Below are 21,573 nucleotides of genomic sequence, written 5' to 3' on the forward strand. Positions count from 1 at the left end.
CTGCAATCTTGTGAATCCTCACAGTGTGTGCTATCAGGATTTTCAGCCGCTGGAAGTGGGCAGGTGCGTGACCGCAAGTATTAGATTTACATACATGTGATCATGTGATGACTAGACGTGCACAGCTCTGCTCAATTGAGCGAGGCCGGGCACAACTAGTTGGAATGTGGCCGGAAGTATGTAAATAGCATACTTGTGGTCATATGACTGCCCGCTGGAGAATCCTGACAGTGAGCACAGTGCGTGCTGTGAGGATCCACAAATCTGCCGTCACATAAAGTGATGCAATACTTGAGCCGCAAGCCTGGACAACCCCTTTAAATCATATTTTAATTGTTATTTACTAATATTATTTAAAAAATGTGGGCATTTTTTTAAGGTAGTCAGTATTAGTCTATAAAGTTATTGTTAATGTAACATACCTTTATTGCATTGTTTTAAACCTAGTAAAGGGAAGGTTGGCTCAAAAACCGCAGCCTTTGTTAAAAAAAATACCTGCGGACAGTAGATGAAGGCATTTTGCGGTTGGCTCAATACCTGCTGATACAAATTGCAATGACTTTTATTGTGCAAAAAAAAAAATTAAAAGAATAAAAATTCAAAAAAATGTCAGCAGTGATATGAAAGCATTGTTTCACTTTTGCACCAGTAGGAAAGCACCTTGCTAGTTTATCTCTTGGCATTTTTGTACCACCTCTGCCACATTGTTCAAGTACTTGGTGGTGGTCACATCTTGCTATCACTGTGCAATGTCGTGTCATCCAGCACCACATCATATAACCACCACAGCCGATCATCAATCCAGTGATTAAAGGACATGTCACCGAGAAAGCAGAATAGCCCAATAGTCAGATTACGTGGTGCTGGATGGCACGTCATTATACGGTGGTGACCACAAGTGACAGAGGACCCAGGTGACTGGTGGTGTGTAAGTATAAGGTAAGTATTTACGTATAAAGCTCATTGTTTAAATATTACACATCAGTAGTAACCAATTATTAAGGAGTTGTCTCTTCTCTAACGGACTCATCCTAATAGTCGCAACGTAATACTGGATTTACCTAATTTAACCAGACAAGGTTTCCTCTGATAAAATCATCTGTTTGCTTTGGGTGCCAGGAAATAGACCTGAAAAAAATCTCTAAGTGTCGGAAAACCCCTTTAAATAGCAAATGAAATTAAAGTTTTGAATCTCCTGGCTGCACAATGAGCTTCTGAGATCAACATCAAACTTTGATGGAATATTTCTATGTTTAGAAGATCGATGAGGTTTGACCACTGAGGTATTGGAGTCGAGTGCTCATTTTTTTCCCACAGTTCCATTAAGAATGAATGAAGTTATAGCCTCTGCTAAATTTAGAAGGGTCTCTGCAGAGCCTTGTTTTCAAAATCAGTAGGTATCCCAATGGCTGGACCAACTCCTGAGGACAGGTGATAACTTCTAAACATGAAAATTAGTCTTAAAGAAGTTGTCCAGGCTTGGAGCTCAAGTCTGAAGTCAGTATGTGACTGCAGACTTGTGAATTCTCACAGCGCGCGGTGTGCATGCTGTCAGGACTCGCCGGGAGCTGGTGGGCGCATGGTCGTAAGTATGTGATCGTCATAGATGCAGCCACGGGTCGTCTAGACATGCACCGCCTCGCTCAATACATCTAGTTGGAATGTGGCCGGAAGTATGCAAATCGCCTATTTGTGGTCACATGACAGCCCGCTCCTGGCGCCGGCACCGGAAAGTCCTGACAGTGTGCACTATGTGTGCTATGAGGATTCACAAGCCTGTAGTCACCTAGCCTTGAGCCCCAAGCCTGGATAACCAATCTAAGGACAGTTTCACACATTCAAGTTTCACTGTCTGTGTACTGACTGTGATTTCTTGACCGGCTGCTTGTCTACTGACCCTCACTGAACAGCCTTGTAAATGCCTATGAGGCTGTTGAGTTTGAGTTCAGAAAACCCATGGCTGGTACAGAAATATTGGTCCTTAGACGGATGTGTGAAACTGGTCAAATAATAATAATGCTCTTTAGGAGTATTATTACCCATTAGTCCATGCATGAGTTGTTCATAAAGCAGACACAGAGTTTGAGGGCCACATACATCTAATGGTGATGTCATTAGTTCATAGGGTTTGTTTTATTTTAATTGTCAAAGCACATGAGGGTCGTATTTTGGGCTCACACAACATATAGCCAATGGTCCTTAAATTATAGATGGTTCAGTCGGCCACAAAGTATCTTCTGGATTGTGAGAACTTCAGTGGATTTGCGAAACACAACAATGGTTAAAAATGGGTCAGTTATGAGCAATTAAGTTGTAAGACTTAGTTTCAATGTTATACGTGAAGTACTGTATCTACTAAAATTAGAAAATATTGTAATGCTATCAAGAAGATAAAGTATGGTAAAATTATATTGTGCAATTTAAGGGCAAACTTACATCCTACTGAACATGCTACAGCTGAAAATAAGAACCAAAATTTTACCCCAACATAATCTGTCAAGACCACATTCTGGGATTACAGGCTTGAAGATTTATAAAGATTGTATAGAAACTGAGAAGATAGAAGACTTACCTGTGACTAGTTGATTCAAAGGCGATCAACTAAATGATTACACTGGATGGAAGGTCTCTCCTATGAGAGGTTAGAAAAATTGGGCTTCTTAAGCATCTAAGTAGGAAAGAGTTCTTTAAAGTTAGAGCAGTCAGACTGAGGAACACAATACCAGAAGAGATAATAATGGCAGACACTTTATCAGCATTTCTCATGAGGAATGACATTGCGGGTTCTAATTAATCTATCGATAAGTGATGTAGAATTGATCAAGTAAGGTTGAACTTGATGGACCGATGTCTTTTTTCAAACTATGAAACTCTGTAATTCAGTTGGATTACAATAACCAACAGAAATTTTATCCAACTTGGCCACAATTTCAGAAAGCCATTCACCTCAGATTTTTGGTTAAACTTGGACTTAATAATTAACTCTGAAATATATAATTCCATTAAGGATTTTCCACTATGACGAATACCCTAGTAAGGCGACATAACCCAAACTTTTACCAACACAGTAGACATTTTCAAATTCAGTCTATATAGAGAAAACATTTATGTAGAAATATGTTCAAAGATATTTCCAATGGATACATAATAGAATTAGATATGTTATATTGTTAAGTATTCTACTTCTCAGTTGCTTTCATCTTCAACATGGGTGTCAAGATTGGTCACCTGTGTGGTCAACTTTACTTGTGGATCGGAAACACCGCTAAACAAAAAAAAACATTTGTCGTATCTGTGTTTGGCCAATCATCCATTCATTCATTGACCACACACACATATGTTTAGACATCAACCAGCCAAGAAAAGTGAACATGGCCTATCACCTATCCCTAGAACTTGCTTGATCTTTAGCCATTGTTAAAAAAAAACAAAACAATCAAAGCCATTAGCATGGATTGTCCCCACATGTAGAAGATACGGATCAATGGCCAAATCAAAGAAGACATCTCTAGGAATTATATCTCTATCTTAATTTATTTTTGTTATGTAATCTTGAAGCAGTATGATGTAAGGACCCAGATTCCAGCGATGTGTTTCTTCAGGACTAGGTGTCTTGTACCATGTAGTCCTCCTGCTCTGTATAATCCCACCTCCACCACTGATTATCCAGTGGTGTGGGCCGAGTTATACAGGGCTCAGCATTCAGAGCACTGCTAGATCAGCAGTAGAGAAAACAATGATTTTATCAAAACTCCACCAGGCAGACCAGTAAGTGATACATCGCTGGAATCAGGGCCTCTGTCCTTACATCATGCAGTTCTCAGATTACGTAGCAAAAACCTGCTGACCGATCCCAAATACCATGCCTTCATAGCATGCCCTCGCTTTGCATGTATTTTAACACATTATTAACTAGATATGCCTATTAATAGTTTGCATTTCTTCCATTTTACTGATATAAGTATAGATATTTATCTAGAGTGTTGCCTTTATTCTAACATACTTATAATAGATTTATCTCTTTTGTGCCTGCCTCAACCCCTGTCTACTGGACTAACAACATCACGGGTAAGAACAGGAGGTATTATATATAACTTTCTTTTACGTGTACTAGAGTTGTGCTTTTCTGTCACAGGGTCATATGTTCTTCCTGGTATTTTGCTTCATCCCTTTGCATGGACTGGGGTGATAGAATATAGAAGTAGAATATTTCGAGACTGAATTTGAAACATAAGAAGGAGGATACTTTTTAAAGAAGCACTCCTCCTCCTCCCATCAAAGTTTTTATCCTCTTAATATATTGCAATCATCATATTATACAGCACACTGTACTTACAAACTGCTCATTTTGCCTTTCTACCCAGCCAATTCTTCTCTTCTCCATTAAGTTTATGACATCACGTGATTAAAAACTGACTAGCTGAATCTTTCTAAGTTCTATGTACACACAGGAGGTCAATTTTCCCTGCATTACTGCAAAAGTCCCTGAAAGGGAAGAGGAGAGAAACAATTGGGTCAGGAGTTGAAGAGGGGAATGATAAATGCTGAGACAAGAGACTTTCTATTTCTACACAGAGAAAAGAGAAGAATTAGTTGTGTAGAAGGGAAAAATGAGCAATTGTAAGTACATAATGCTGTATAATATGATGATTGCAATATATTAAGAGGATAAAAACTTTGATGAAAGTGCTTCTTTAAGTAGCCAGTAGAGCATGATGGTGGCAATATAATATAAAAACTATCAAAATTTTAAGTAGAGCACAGGAAAACAGTTTATTTCTCATTGTAGTTCGTGAAATTCTAGTTAAAGAATATTTAAACTTTCCTTACATTTTTTCAAATTTCACAGACACTTTACTTGCCTGCAGATCGGTAGGACTTGGGGTCCTGAGACCTTCACCAACATCTTAAGACCCCCTGAACACTGGGCAATCCAGGTGACAGATCAGGGTATGCGTTCAATAGAAAGTAGCAGCTTTATAGCTTTTCTATTGAATCCATACTCTGCAGGTAATTAAAGTGCATATGAAAAAACAGCATGAAAGTTTAGTTACTCTTTACATCATTATTTGTGTCCTAGAGTGTCTGGTGTAAATGTGTTTTATGTTGATGGTGTACCTATATGCTTCACGAGACATTTTTTTTTGGGGGGGTTGTCCGTGGTTGTGTAATATTGTCAGATTCCATTGAATTCTACGGAGAGCAGTAATGATGAGCGCAAGTGCTCATTACTCGAGTTTGCCTAGGCCTGGGGTGCTCGGGTATGTTCGCGGGTGTTCCACAGCCACAAAACATGCGGGGTTTGCCCGTGTTTGTCAGGTAATCCCTGCATGGTTTGCGGCTGTCTAACAGCTGCGAAACATGCAGCCGCGGAGACTCGAACATGTCACTCGAGCACCCGCGATACTGGGTGCATACCCGAGGACCCTCAGCAAACCCGTGTAACAAGCACTTGCACTCATCACTAGAGGGCAGTGATTCAGGATTTCATGACTCCTAAAAGGGGTTTCCAGGCTTGCGGCTGAAGTCTGCAGTCACTCTATGTCAAAATTGTCACTCTGTTTGACTGCAGACTTGTGAAGCCTCACAGTGTGCTGTGAGGATTCTCCGATGTTGGAGGCGGGAGCAAGCAGGCACATGACCGCAAGTATGCAATTTTCATACTTCCAGTCACATTCTGACTAGACTTGTCCTGCCTCACTTTATACACTTGTATTGCCCCGTGCTGAACTCCGAACACGGACATCTCCCGGAAGTCCGTTTTAGTGTTCGGAGTTCGAGAGAGAGATCTTTTACAGCACCAAAGTTCTGGTCCCCATTGACTTCTATGGGGTTCGGGTTCAAGTTTGGGTACAGTTCTGGTACCAGAAAAGCACTTTGGACTAAAGTTTGGTCTAACCCGACTAACCCAAACATCCATGGGTCCACTCATCCCTACCGATCAACTTTACTTTTCTTGGACTAATTTCCGGACGGTCAGCATTATTTGAAACAGCACCCATTGCATATAGAGGGCAGATTTGGTAATTTACGGTGAGCGATTTATTCACTCTTCATGTGTTGAAAAGCATTCTCCATTGCATGCCACATTTAATTCTACGGCAGATGATCTGTATGTCAGATTTAGGCATAGTTACCAACCATCTTGTATTGTCATGGCGGTGCCACAAAGAATCGTGACCCATTGTGCAGCCAACCTGCAAAACGGGAACATCCAAAATGTTGCATATACAGTTTATACAATCACACATGTAAACACATTACAAAGGGCAATAAAAATAGATCACTGATAAGTGTCTCATCTAATTAGTCCATCCACAGAAGGGAATGAATAGCCAATAACAAAAACAAACTTCCCAACTTCTCTCAATTAAGTGAGGAGGCTTTCAGAAGAAGGTGGCACTTCCTTGACCCCTGAAAGAAATTTGAAAAATTAGAAAAATCCTTCCCGAAACTCCATAAAGCAGATTTTCTTTGCTTTGATGCTGAGTTTCACTGTCCAGATTCATATTCAGGGGATAGTTACGAAGTACGAATAGGGTATGCTCAACCAGAAAGGAAAAATGTTGAAAAAACCTTCCAAAACCTCCAACAAATTCCAATATAATGGTGGCCGGCTGCTGTTTTGTTGGATAAGTGAGAAGAATATCCAAATTTCCAATTTTTGTGGGGAATTCATAACATATTCAGTTAGTTGGAGAGTGCACAATACGAGGAGGCCTACAAGGAATATTTGGTTGGCTCTACCGGCAGACACGTTACTGTTTTCCTGTGCGCTAGGTTTTGTCCCCCTTTTCTCAAGGCTGCGGGCACGGCATGTATAATTATCAATCACCATCAGTAATGTATGCTTACTGGCTTAATATTGTGACTGTTTTCTGAATGCAAAAGTGAAGAATGGACCTAAATTCTCTGTCGTATCTAAACCTCCTTCATCATCGTATGTGGGCAGAAATTAACATTATGTATATTCATTACATGAGACACAAACGCCGGAGGCCATATCTTTAATGAATTACAGGCCACTTGTTATTATCTTGTGGCATTGTTACACACCCAGAAATTAGTAACGTTTCAGCCTCTAAATATTTTTTATATATTATGTATGATGTGTGTGTTGTGGGACCATGGGAATAATTAAAATACAAGCTGTCCAATAAAAGAGTTTTTGATAACTTTCTCAAATGAGACTTTCCAGAGCTTCATGGATATAAAGATATTCAGGATTTCCAAAGCCATGGCTGGATCAGCCAACCATCTTATGTGTTTGCAGGTCTCCCGACTCTTCTCCGATAGCAGATGTCCAAGGAGAACAGGATCAGGCAGATGGATTTCAACATGTCCAATCCTTTTGTTCCCAAGGCAAATGGAAATTAAGCTTCAATAACCTAATATTGCTTCAAGGCAGGTGGCCATACCTGTCAGCCAAACGCTTGGCTTGGCCAAGAGTATATATGTTCTCAATGGGGTCTACCAGAAATCTTAGATGGCTTATCTTCCATGATAATAAAAGGATTGGACATGTTGAAATACATCATCGTGTCTAACCCTTCTTTCTCCATCTGCCATCAGGGGAGACCTAGTTACTCCTTTTATGGTTGTACAAAAATCGGCGATTTTGACTGACATTCATCCCATGAATCAACAACCTCTTGAGTTATATGAAGATGTAATAAGGCTCTTTGAGGACAATGTCTAGTAAATGTTATCAAGTATTCTTTTTACATAAGATGGCTTGTATTTTAGATCCATTTAGGTTAATATTGTATTTACTGTCGGTGGCTAGGAACTGTCGGTGGAGATCGCATGCACCTATACATGACCCAACTTGCATGAAATTTCATACAATCGTCGTGTTGGAAAAATTATTGTTACAACCTCATATGAGATCAACTCGGAAAAGAAATAGTTTAGAATGGGATTATAATGTTGACTTGATCATTAACAAGGATTTCCACATTTTTTATCCATGATCAACAACAAAAAAAGCTGCTGAAACTAAGTCCATACAAGATGTAAATGGCAACGGAAAAAAAAATTGCGGTGGAATTTAGGCGAAAATCTGAGACAAAATCTACAGGTTCTACATGCATATTTTCCTTCAGATTTCTGCATATTTTATCTAATGCTTTGCAAAGGGTAAGACCTGAAGTTAAAATGCACAGAATAAGTTAACGTTACAGATTTAAAAGCCGACAGATGTTTTCCAGTGTGCGAAAGAAATTTGGTAATTGGACATCCATTTTGCCGCAAAGAACTCTATCACCCCTCACTTCTGCGTGGGAAGTGACAACTATTTAGTGGCACAAAATAATAGTAATTATCACTTATGAATCTCCATTTTCCTTATCAATTGTTAGAAAAATCTTGGTGTTTGAAATTGCAGATACATGAAACAAAATAGATATGAAAAAACTAGAACAGAACCAGAACAATGAGGGAGGCAGTGTATCAAAAATAGTGTAAAAAGTGATACTTAATGGCCCATTGTGGCAATGATTTGGTTCAGAAATGTTAAACAAAGCGAAAGATTCATATTTCTGAACTGGAACATCGCCACAAGGAGCCATTAAATGTCACTTTTTACACTGTTTTGGTGGGCTGCCTCCAATTGCTATAGATAGATAGAGAGATAGATAGATAGATAGATAGATAGATAGATAGATAGAGAGAGAGAGAGAGAGATGGATGGATAGATAGATAGATAGATAGATAGATAGATAGATAGATACAGTTGAAACCAGAAGTTTACATATACTATATATAAAGACACATATGCATGTTTTTCTCAATATCTGACATGAAATCAGAATAAACCTTTCCTGTTTTAGGTCAATTAGGATTACCATGATTTTTAATATTTGCCAAATGCCAGAATAATGAGAGAGAGAGAACGTTTTAAGGAATTTTTATTACTTACTGCAAAGTCAAAAGTTTACATACACTAAGATTACTATGCCTTTAAACAATTCTGGACTGCCCATATGATGATGTCATGTGTTTGGAAGCTTCTGATTCTTTTTTTGGCAACATCTGAGTTAATTAGAGACACACCTGTGGATGTATTTTAATGCACACCTGAAACACACTGCTTCTTTGTGTAGCATCATGGGAAAGTCTAAAGAAATCAGTCAAGATATCAGGAAGAGATTTGTGGACTTGCACAAGTCTAGCTCATCCTTGGGTACAATTTCAAGATACCTGAAGATGCCTCGTTCATCTGTACAACACAATTATTCGCAAGCACAACCAAGATGGGAATGTCCAGCCATCATACCGCTCAGGAAGGAGACGAGTTCTGTGTCCCAGAGATGAACGTGCTTTGGTCCGACATGTGCATATCAACACAAGGACAAAAGCAAAAGACCTTGTGAAGATGATGGCGGAAGTTGGTAAGATTGTGTCAATATCCACAGTGAAACGAGTACTGTATGAACATGGGCTGAAAGGCCACTCTGCCAGGAAGAAGCCATTTCTCCAAAAGAAACCTAAAAAAGCAAGATTAATGTTTGCAAATGCACACAGGAACAAAGACCTTAAGTTTTGGAGACATGTCCTGTGGTCTGATGAAACTAATATTTAACTTTTTGGGCATAATGACAATAGTTACATTTGGAGGAAAAAAGGGAGAAACTTGGAAACCTAAGAACACCATCCCAACTGTGAAACATGGGGGTGGCAGCATCATTTTGCGTGGTTGTTTTGCTGCAGGAGGGACTGATTCACTTCACAAAATAGATGGCACGATGAGAAAAGAAGATAATGGGTCTTCCAAATGGATAATGACCTGAAGCATGCTGCCAAAATGGTAGCAAAGTGGCTTAAGAATAATAAAGTCAATGTTTTTGAGTGGCCATCACAAAGCCCTGATCTCAATCCTATTGAAAATTTTATGGGCAAAGCTTAAAAGGCAGATGTGAGCAAGGCGACCTACAAACCAGGATCAGTTACACCAGTTTTGTCAGGAGGAATGGGCCAAAATTCCGACCAACTATTGTGAGAAGCTTGTGGAAGGATATCCCAAACGTTTGTTCCAAGTCATTCAGTTTAAGGGCAATGGTACCAAATACTAATGAAATGTATGTAAACTTTTGACTTTGCAGTAAGTAATAAAAATGCCTTAAAACATTTTCTCTCTCTCATTATTCTGGCATTTGGCAAATATTAAAAATTACGGTAATCCTAATTGACCTAAAACAGGAAAGGTTTATTCTGATTTCATGTCAGATATTGAGAAAAACATTCATATGTGTCTTTTTATATAGTGAATGTAAACTTCTGGTTTCAACTGTAGATAGTAGATAGATATTAGATAGATAGATAGATAGATAGATAGATATTAGATAATAGATATATATTACATAGATAGATTATTATTTTAGATACATTTGGGACAACAAGAAAATATGGTTGCAAAAATGTCCATACCCTTTATAATCATGCACTACATTTTTAGTCTGTATATTGCTTCCTCCACACTGATAACTTTTCAGCCATGCCACACAACATGCACGTAAGGGTGCAGATCTTGAGATGTTGATGAGGTGCCGGTTTTTATTTAGGAGGTTTTTCCTTTGTCAGACACAGCATTTTTCTTCTTTTTTTCCTACCCTGCAGAATATTAATATTACCTGTCAGCAGGTGTTTTATTACATACTGTACGCCAGTATTGTAATTCAGATTTATGCATCACTAATGGAGCTGAACAAATAGAAGTACGACTAACATTGGCTTCAGGCAAAATAATTATGTATATGCTTCAAATATAATCTCCTATTATGTCTAATTATGGAGCTTCGTTACATAGATTGTTGTAACCTTTGCTGGCATTCAAATGCGTAGATTCAATCAAGCGTGAAAATTGAAAATACCATTGTAGCTGTTTACGGTAAGAGGGTCATACATTTAGTTATTTCCAGTCTTTGTAACATAAAAGGTTTTGAAAAATGTCGCTTTTTATAGATTTTTGTTGTTTAAAAAAAAACAAAGACGAACAACCAAGGGGATGACCTAATTACTGCAGCATGTACAAATACATCAATGGTTAAAGGGGTTTTCCGCTCAGAATATATTAATGACCTAGCCGCAGGATCATATTGGTGAGGGTCCACCCGCCGATCAGCTGTTATAAGGGTCTGCTGGATGTAAACACAATGAATGGAGCACCACCAATCAGATAGTGATGACCGATCCATAGGATAGGATATTAATATATTGTAACCAGACAACCCCTATAAGGCCACGTTCACACATTCAGTATTTGGTCAGTATTTTACAGCAGTATTTGTAAGCCAAAATCAGAAGCAAAAAAATCAGTGTAAAAGTCAGTCATATCTTTTTTGTTTTTGCTGTTGACATACTGTAGACATATGAGGGCTTGTTTTTTGCGGGACGACTTGTAGTGTTGAATGTCACCATTCATTTTACCATATAATGTAATGAAAAATGGGAAAAAAATCGCAAGTGGGATGAAAGGGTGAAAAAAATGCAATTCCATTGTTTTTTTGCATTTAGTTTTTTGCAGTGTTCACTGTATGGTAAAAAAAGGCTTGGAAAAATGATTGTCCATGTAAGTCCGATTACGCTTGTTTTTTTGCGTGTTGAGCCTAGATTTTTATTGATACCAATTTTGTGTACATACGATGCTTTGATTGCTCATCGTTACTTTTTCTTAGGGTGTTGAGGTAACAAAAAAACCCCGCAAATTTGGTGTTTTGATTGCTTTTCTCTTTATAGCGTTTATTGATCTTGTTAACTAATTCCATGTTATAATAGATCAGATGATGTATGTGATATTACCAAATATGTATTTTATTTATTTTTTTATTTTTATTTTTAATGGGGAAAAAGGGGTTCTTTGAATTTCTATATCTTTTTTTACAATGTTTTTATATTTTAAAAAACTATTTGTTTTTTATATTATTTTTTAGCTCCCCTAAAACAGTATTGCTGTATATAGTGAAAATTTCGGTCTCCTATGGAGGTCAGTCTATGGTTGAGCTTCACAGGAGGTCCGAGATGACAGGGGCCTTCAGCAGACCCCCAACTGTCATACTAACTAGTGTTGCGCCAATGTGCTCGGATAACGTGCCATCTGAGCATGCTCGGTCTTATTCGAGTATCTTCGGTGTGCTCTGCTAATATGTTAGAGTTCCTGCAGCTGCATGTTTTGTACCAGTAGACAGACGCAACACATGCGGGGATTGCCTAACAAACAGGCAATCCCTGCATGTGTTGCGTCTGTCTACCGACGCAAAGCATGCGGCCACAGGGAGGCAAACATATTAGTAGAGCACACCGAAGATACACGGATAAGACTGAGCATGCTCAGATAGCATGTTATCCGAGCACGTTCGCTCAACACTAATACTAACCCATTTGTCCACCGCGATCGCGTTGTGGGGAGCTAATGCGTGCGAGCAACGACGCGCGTTCCATTTAAACGCAGAGATTGTTAGAGATTGAAAGCAGCATTTATTTTATTATTTTACTTACTTACAGTGGTGTGAAAAAGTGTTTACCCCTTCCTGATTTCTTATTCTTTTGCATGTTTGTCACACTTAAATTGTCAGATCACAAAACAAATTTAAATATTAGACAAAGAAAACACAAGTAAACACAAAATGCAGTTTTTAAATGAAGGTCTTTATTATTAAGGGAAAAATAAATCCAAACCTTCAAGGCCCTGTGTGAAAAAGTGATTGCCCCGCCCCTTCCTTAAAACATAAATTAACTGTGGTTTATCACATCTTTAGGAAGCTGAGTTTAATTTCCCAAGCCACACACAGGCCTGATTACTACCACACCTGTTCTCAATCAAGAAATCACTTAAATTGCACCTGCCTGACAATGTGAAGTAGACCAAAAGATCCTGAAAAGCTAGACATCATGCTGCGATCCAAAGAAATTCAGGAACGCTAATACAACCTCATATTGCGAGAATGGGTCAACACTGGAAACTGTAGTGGGTTTTGTAAATTTTAATAACTGCTGATGCATAAAATCAGATGCCATATGGACAACAATACATGTGAAAAAACATCTCTGCATGAAAATTGTACGATTTTTTTATACGCTTGTGTGAACTTAGCCAAAAAAGAGAGTTTGTAACCCTTGTGTCTTTTTTTCTAAGCTGCTCTCACTTAATTTATGATCAAAGTTCAGCTTAACTTTCATGTGATCTGTGGTCATAAGTCAGCACAAAGAAGTTCAGAAAAAGGCAGATTAAAGCAATGTGTAAGGAGCCTGTAAAAGCCAAGAGTATGTTACTACAAGCTGCGTCTGTATCTGCAGCAGAAAATCCTCAGCAGCAAAAACGGCTTAGATCTTCCTTGTTCATATGCTGCAAGGAGTAAAATCTGCTGCAATATTTCCAGCATAAACTGATTTCACAGGGCAGGTTAAATTACGGTGCGGATTTGCTCTGCAGCTTGCACATGTAATTTTGTGAAAAATGCTTTGCATATACACTACCGTTCAAAAGTTTGGGGTCACCCAGACAATTTTGTGTTTTCCATGAAAACTCATACTTTTATTTATCAAATGAGTTGCAAAGTGAATAGAAAATATAGTCCAGACATTGACAAGGTTAGAAATAATGATTTTTATTTGAAAGAATAATTTTCTCCTTCAAACTTTGCTTTCGTCAAAGAATGCTCCCTTTGCAGCAATTACAGCATTGCAGACCTTTGGCTTCCAGCCCCTCCCCCCTTCCTGAAGCCCCTCCCACAAGTTGGATTGGCTTGATGGGCACTTTTTGCGTACCATACGGTCAAGCTGCTCCCACAACAGCTCAATGGGGTTGAGATCTGGTGACTGCGCTGGCCACTCCATTACAGATAGAATACCAGCTGTCTGCTTCTTCCCTAAATAGTTCATACATAATTTGGAGGTGTGCTTTAGGTCATTGTCCTGTTGTAGGATGAAATTGGCTCCAATCAAGCGCTGTCCACAGGGTATGGCATGGCGTTGCAAAATGGAGTGATAGCCTTCCTTATTCAAAATCCCATTTACCTTGTACAAATCTCCCACTTTACCATCAGCAAAGCAACCCCAGACCATCACATTACCTCCACCATGCTTGACAGATGGCGTCAGGCACTCTTCCAGCATCTTTTCAGTTGTTCTGCGTCTCACAAATGTTCTTCTGTGTGATCCAAACACCTCAAGCTTTGATTCGTCTGTCCATAAAACTTTTTTCCAATCGTCCTCTGTCCAATCTCTGTGTTCTTTTGCCAATGTTAATCTTTTCCTTTTATTAGCCAGTCTCAGATATGGCTTTTTCTTTGCCACTTTGCCCTGAAGGCCAGCATTCCGGAGTCGCCTCTTCACTGTAGACGTTGACACTGGCGTTTTGCGTGTACTATTTATGGAAGCTGCCAGTTGAGGAGCTGTGAGGCGTCGATTTCTCAGACTAGAGACTCTAATGTACTTGTCTTGTTGCTCAGTTGTGCAGCGGGTCCTCCCACTTCTCTTTCTACTCTGGTTAGAGCCTGTTTGTGCTCTCCTCTGAAGGGAGTAGTACACACCGTTGTAGGAAATCTTCAGTTTCTTGACAATTTTTCTCATGGAATAGCCTTCATTTCTAAGAACAAGTACAAACTGTCGAGTTTCACATGAAAGTTCTCTTTTTCTGGCCATTTTGAGAGTTTCATAGAAGAAACAAATGTAATGCTCCAGATTCTCATCTGGCTCAAAGGAAGGTCAATTTTATAGCTTCTCAAATCAGCCAAACTGTATTCAGCTGGGCTAACATACTTGTGCAAGGGTTTTCTAGGGTTTTCTAAACATCCATTAGCCTTCTTACACAGTTAGCAAACACAATGTACCATTAAAACACTGGGGTGGTGGTTGTTGGAAATGGGCCTCTATACACCTATGTAGATATTGCAATAAAAACAAGACGTTTGCAGCTAGAATAGTCATTTACCACATTAACAATGTGTAGAGTGTATTTCTGATTCATTTAATGTTAGCTTCATTGAAAATTAATGTGCTTTTCTTTCAAAAATAATGAAATTTCTAAATGACCCCAAACTTTTGAACTGTAGTGTACACACTGTGGGAACAAACTCTAAATGATATAATTGTTCTCCATGGAGTATCAGACTCAGTCAAGGTGAAAAATAACAAATTATCAATAGATTGAAAAAGGTGGGAATTGAGTTGGAAGATTCATTCCCTAATGATCTCTCAGATCTAATGACACGTGAGTGACTCCAATAATGTTCTCAGTGACAACCGCAATTCACAAAATAGAAGTCAATCTTTGTTTTGCATGTCCCAAAAGAGGAGCAGATTGTCTTTTTACAAGTGAAGCAATAACCTCGACAGATGCTCCATCACAGTTCGCTCTTTTCCTGGATGACACAAGGGAGATTGTCATGATTGTTTAGTAGCACGGGTATCTTAATTCATAAACACCGATTAGCCATAACATTAAAACCAGTTATTATCACTCATTATCTTATTAGAATGACACCTGTCCCAAGGTGGGATATACAGTTGTGCTCAAAAGTTTACATACCCCGGCAAAATTTTTGCTTTCATGGCCTTGTTTCAGAGAATATGAATGTTAACAAAAAAACTTTTCTCCACTCATGGTTATTGGTGGGGTGAAGCCGTTTATTGTCAAACTACTGTGTTTTATCTTTTTAAATCTTAATGACAACCAAAAACATCCAAAAGACCCTGATCAAAAGTTCACATACCCCAGTTCTTAATACCATGTATTGCCCCCTCTAACATCAATGACAGCTTGAAGTCTTTTGTGGCAGTTGTGGATGTGGTTCTTTATTTTCTCAGATGGTAAAGCTGCCCATTCTTCTTGGCAAAAGCCTCCTGTTCCTGTAAATTCCTGGGCTGTCTAGCATGAACTGCGCGCTTGAGATCTCCCCAGAGTGGCTCAATGATATTGAGGTCAGGAGACTGAGATGGCCACTCCAGAATCTTCACTTTGTTCTGCTGTAGCCAATGACAGGTTGACTTGGCCTTGTGTTTTGGATCGTTGTCATGTTGGAACGTCCAAGTACATCCCATGCGCGGCTTCCGGGCTGATGAGTGCCAATTTGCCTCCAGTATTTGCTGATAACGTGCTGCATTCTCTTTCCTTCAACTTACCAAGTTTCCTGTGCCTTTCTAGCTCACACATCCCCAGAACATCAGCGATCGATCTCCATGCATTACAGTAGGAATGGTGTTCCTTTCATCATAGGCCTTGTTGACTGCTTTCCAAATGTAACGTTTATGATTGTGGCCAAACAGTTCAATTTTGGTCTCATCACTCCAAATTACCTTGTACCAGAAGTTTTGAGGCTTGTCTCTGTGCTGTTTGGCGTATTGTAGGTGAGATACTTTGTGGCAGTTGCGCAGTAATGGCTTTCTTCTGGCGACTTGACCATGCAGCCCACTTTTCTTCAAGTGCCTCCTTATTGTGCATCTTGAGACAGCCACACCGCTAGATTTCAGAGAGTCCTGAATTTCAGCTGATGTTATTTGTGGGTTTTTCTTTGTATACCGAACAATTTTCCTGGCATTTGTGGCCTAAATTTTTGTTGGTCTACCTGACTGTGGTTTGGTTTTTACATAGCCCCAGATTTTCCATTTGTTAATCACAGTTTGAACGCTGCTGACTGGCATTATCAATTCCTTGGATATTTTTTTGTATCCCTTTCCTGTGTTATACAGTTCAACTACCTTTTCCCGTAGATCCGTTGACAATTCTTTTGCTTTCCCGATGACTCACAATCCAGAAACATCAGTGGCTGGATGAAAGATGCAAGAGTTTGTCTGGATCCCAGAAACTCACTCAGCTTTTATGCACACACACTGATTACAAGCAAACAGGTCACAGGTAAGGATGTTACCTTTAGTAGCCATTCAAACCCATTTGTGTCAAATTCTGTGCATGTTATCAGTAGAGATGAGCGTTGTTCTACTCGAACTGTTTGCCAATCTCAAATTCGAGCTGTTTTGGGCGGTGTTCGAGCCGTTCGGCGAACACGAACAATTTGAGAAAAATTCGGCTGTTCGAGGTTATGTTCGATAACTGTTCGTGCACCAAAATCATAACTGGATTTTTTCTCAGTAATGATGAAAATTAATGTTAATACGCAGTTTGAGTGTACAGCGGGGTGGGGGGAGGGGCAGGGGTTGGATCTCTGCAGGAACAATGAAGATCTCCATTTTTTTTTCTCTTTCCCGCATTTGCAGTGGGGAGGTGCAATCTGTCAGCCTATCAGCAGCGCACACACGGAGCAAAGTGCTTTTTTTCACACAAGCAAGGGCATGTGTCATTGGCAGTGTATGTCACATGTCCTTGCCCTATAAGACCAAGCCATTTTCCCCGTCGCCACCATTTTCTCACTGCTGCAGCTGCGTGTTAGACGGCACCGCTGTTGCTGTGTGCGCTATACCTTGTTAATTTCAAGCCAATTTTCGCACAAATCTACAGATAGCTTGGGAGTAGGGAATAGTTGTGATTGCAGTCCTTTTAAGGACTAGGTTACAGCATTTCCTACGACTTTTATCAGGCAGGTCTGTGCTCTTAAATAGATAGATTGTGGGAGTAAAGACTAATTGTAATTGGAGTCCTTTTCAGGACTAGGTTACATCAGTTCCTATCAGTTTTTGCCAGGCAGGTCTGTGCCAGTGCTGTGCAAGTTTTTTTCACAGCATTTGGCTGAATCTAGCAAAGCTAATCCTTTTTGGCCTATTGCAGAGTGTGTTAGTCAGTGGAGTAGCCTATCTGTGTTGCAAGATATACCACCTGTGTATAGAATACCAATTTTTTTACTGCACCTAGTGAAGTAAAATCTTTTGGGCATAGCATCATTCTATTAGTCCATCTATACTGACCTCCATCAGGTTGCAAATTGAATATAATTTTTTTCTGCATCTAGCTCTGAAAAAATATTGGGCTTCTAGCTGTGTGTGGGACTTGTTCTATTAATCCATCTATACAGACCTCCATCAGGTTGCAAACTGAATATATTTTTTTCTGCATCTACCTCTGAAAAAATATTGGGCTTCTAGCTGTGTGTGGGACTTGTTCTATTAATCCATCTATACAGACCTCCATCAGGTTGCAAACTGAATATATTTTTTTCTGCATCTACCTCTGAAAAAATATTGGGCTTCTAGCTGTGTGTGGGACTTGTTCTATTAATCCATCTATACAGACCTCCATCAGGTTTCAAACTGAATATATTTTTTTCTGCATCTACCTCTGAAAAAATATTGGGCTTCTAGCTGTGTGTGGGACTTGTTCTATTAATCCATCTATACAGACCTCCATCAGGTAGAAAACTGAATATATTTTTTCTGCATCTACCTCTGAAAAAATATTGGGCTTCTAGCTGTGTGTGGGACTTGTTCTATTAATCCATCTATACAGACCTCCATCAGGTTGCAAACTGAATATATTTTTTTCTGCATCTACCTCTGAAAAAATATTGGGCTTCTAGCTGTGTGTGGGACTTGTTGTATTAGTCCATCTATACTGACCTCCATCAGGTTGCAAACTGAATATATTTTTTTCTGCATCTACCTCTGAAAAAAATTGGGCTTCTAGCTGTGTGTGGGACTTGTTGTATTAGTACATCTATACTGACCTCCATCAGGTTGCAAACTGAATATATTTTTTTCTGCATCTACCTCTGAAAAAATATTGGGCTTCTAGCTGTGTGTGGGACTTGTTCTATTAATCCATCTATACAGACCTCCATCAGGTTGCAAACTGAATATATTTTTTTCTGCATCTACCTCTGAAAAAATATTGGGCTTCTAGCTGTGTGTGGGACTTGTTGTATTAGTCCATCTATACTGACCTCCATCAGGTTGCAAACTGAATATATTTTTTTCTGCATCTACCTCTGAAAAAATATTGGGCTTCTAGCTGTGTGTGGGACTTGTTGTATTAGTCCATCTATACTGACCTCCATCAGGTTGCAAACTGAATATATTTTTTTCTGCATCTACCTCTGAAAAAATATTGGGCTTCTAGCTGTGTGTGGGACTTGTTCTATTAATCCATCTATACAGACCTCCATCAGGTTGCAAACTGAATATATTTTTTTCTGCATCGAGTTCTGAAAAAATATTGGGCTTCTAGCTGTGTGTGGGACTTGTTCTATTAATCCATCTATACAGACCTCCATCAGGTTGCAAACTGAATATATTTTTTTCTGCATCTACCTCTGAAAAAATATTGGGCTTCTAGCTGTGTGTGGGACTTGTTCTATTAATCCATCTATACAGACCTCCATCAGGCTGCAAACTGAATATATTTTTTTCTGCATCTACCTCTGAAAAAATATTGGGCTTCTAGCTGTGTGTGGGACTTGTTGTATTAGTCCATCTATACTGACCTCCATCAGGTTGCAAACTGAATATATTTTTTTCTGCATCTACCTCTGAAAAAATATTGGGCTTCTAGCTGTGTGTGGGACTTGTTCTATTAATCCATCTATACAGACCTCCATCAGGTTGCAAATTAAATATAATTTTTTTCTGCATCTAACCCAGCCAATAGTTTTGGCCTAATACCACAGTTTGGCCACTCAGCTCTGCTCGGTTCCCATCCATTGTTTTTTTGTGCAAACAACTCCAGAGTTGTGAATTAGTTAACCACCAAAATGAGTGGAAAAAGGCCTGCTGCTGGTGGAAAGAGGAATAGGCGTGTTGGGAAGGGGAAAAAAGGTTGTGTCCATGGGGTAGGTGTTAAAGCAACAGTAACATCTGCAGAAGAAAGACCATCTTCCAGCCAAACTAAAATGTCTACTTCTTTTAGCGGACAATGTGATAAGATCCCTTTCTTACGGCCACGCCAATCGCTACAAATTCCAGATGAGGCACAAAAACAGCAGGTGCTTCAACGGATATCAAGTGCTCCTTTAAGTGGGCTCTCCTCCACATCAACTTCAACATCACAAATATTCCAGTCCTCAAAGGTGTCACCCCAATCGCACTTGCTTCCTCACAGCTCCCAAATCTCCAGCTGCCCGTCTGAGTATGAGGTAGAACAGATGGTTGAGTCTGCAGAGCTGTTTACTCATACTATAGCCTGGGAATCAGAGGTCGACTCCAGCGCTTCTGTGAATCCAGACGAGGAAATGATCTGCACTGATGCCCAGAATCTTTATGAGTCGGATCCAGGACCAGACGCAGAAGGTTCTGACCATAATGTAGACCCTCATTCCCAAACTGTAACTCCTGTTGGTGGAGACAATGAGGAAGACGATGATAAGACTCAAATACCTGATTGGAGCGACAACTTTAGTTTTTTGTCAGGGCAGGAACAGGTTGGCTCTGAGGACGACGGGTGTGATAACGCACAGGGTGATGATGATGAGGTTGGAGATCCCACTTACTGTCAACCCACAGTCAGCCAAGAGATGAGGTCAGCAGAGGAGGTGGAGGAAGATGCTAGTGACGACGAGGTCAGGTTGCGCCTTCCTGGACAGAGACGTAGTACTGGAAGCACGTCAACAACTGCATCCTCAAACACAACTCTGCCTCTCACCACAAGTCGTGGTGGCTCTTCAGGTCGCATGGGTGCTAAGCCTTGCATAGCCTGGGCATTTTTTCAGATCGATAAAGATGACCCAACTTGTGTTATCTGTAACATTTGTCAGCAAAAGCTAAGTAGAGGCCAAAAAATACATAGTTTGAGTACTTCATGCATGAACCGGCACATGGACATGAAGCATAAGTTGCAGTGGGAAGCTCAGTGTGCTACAATGCGGCCTAGCCGGCCGGGCCAACCACCATCTGCCATATCTTGTGCATCCGCAGCCTCTTCATCCTCTTTGACTGGGGGGACAGCAGTCACACCTGTTTTGGGGCGCAGACCTGCCACCTCTTTACCCGCAACAGCCAGCGTGATTGGCAGGTCATCATTTTCTTTGGAGGTGGTAACACCAGCTGGTGTTGAGCGCTGTCCGACATCGATAGCACCACCTTTGGATCAAGGCAACCTAACATGTCCGCCTGCATCTTCCTCACAGACCGGCAGTTTGCCGGGGACACCCTTATCAACCCCGTCTAAGCACAATAGCCAGCCCTCGGTCCCTCAGATGTGGACAAGTAAAAGACCATTTCCTCCTAGCCATGAGAAAGCTAAGAGGTTGAATTTCACCATCTGCAAGCTCTTGGCTACAGAAATGCTGCCTTTCCGCCTGGTGGACACAGAGGATTTTCGAGACCTTATGTCCGTCGCAGTGCCCCAGTACCAGATGCCCAGTCGGCACTACTTCTCAAAGAAAGGTGTGCCTGCGCTCCACCAGCATGTCGCACACAACATCACCGCTTCTTTGAGAAACTCTGTGTGTGACAGGGTGCATTTCACCACAGACACTTGGACGAGTAGGCATGGACAGGGGCGTTACATGTCGCTGACTGGGCACTGGGTAACTATGGTGACAGCAGGACAAGGGGCTGCTGTCCAAGTCTTGCCGTCCCCACGAGTTGTGCGTCAATCCTCTTTATGTCAAAGTTCCTCCACTGCTTCTGCCTCCTCAACCTCCTCTCGGTCTTCCACCTGCACCCAAAGCCTGTCTGGTCATGCCACAAGCT

General features: G+C 40.2%; 1 protein-coding gene across 5 annotated transcripts in view; it reads left to right on the plus strand.

Moving 5' to 3' along the window:
- The window catches only part of KCNH7 (potassium voltage-gated channel subfamily H member 7), a 513,596-nt gene that overhangs the window by 390,549 nt on the left and 101,474 nt on the right, over positions 1-21,573 (plus strand). The window lies entirely within an intron of this gene.

Source organism: Phyllobates terribilis, unplaced genomic scaffold (genome assembly GCF_046119375.1).
Source record: "Phyllobates terribilis strain yellow unplaced genomic scaffold, ASM4611937v1 Scaffold_9__5_contigs__length_417890890, whole genome shotgun sequence".
NCBI lineage: Eukaryota > Metazoa > Chordata > Amphibia > Anura > Dendrobatidae > Phyllobates > Phyllobates terribilis.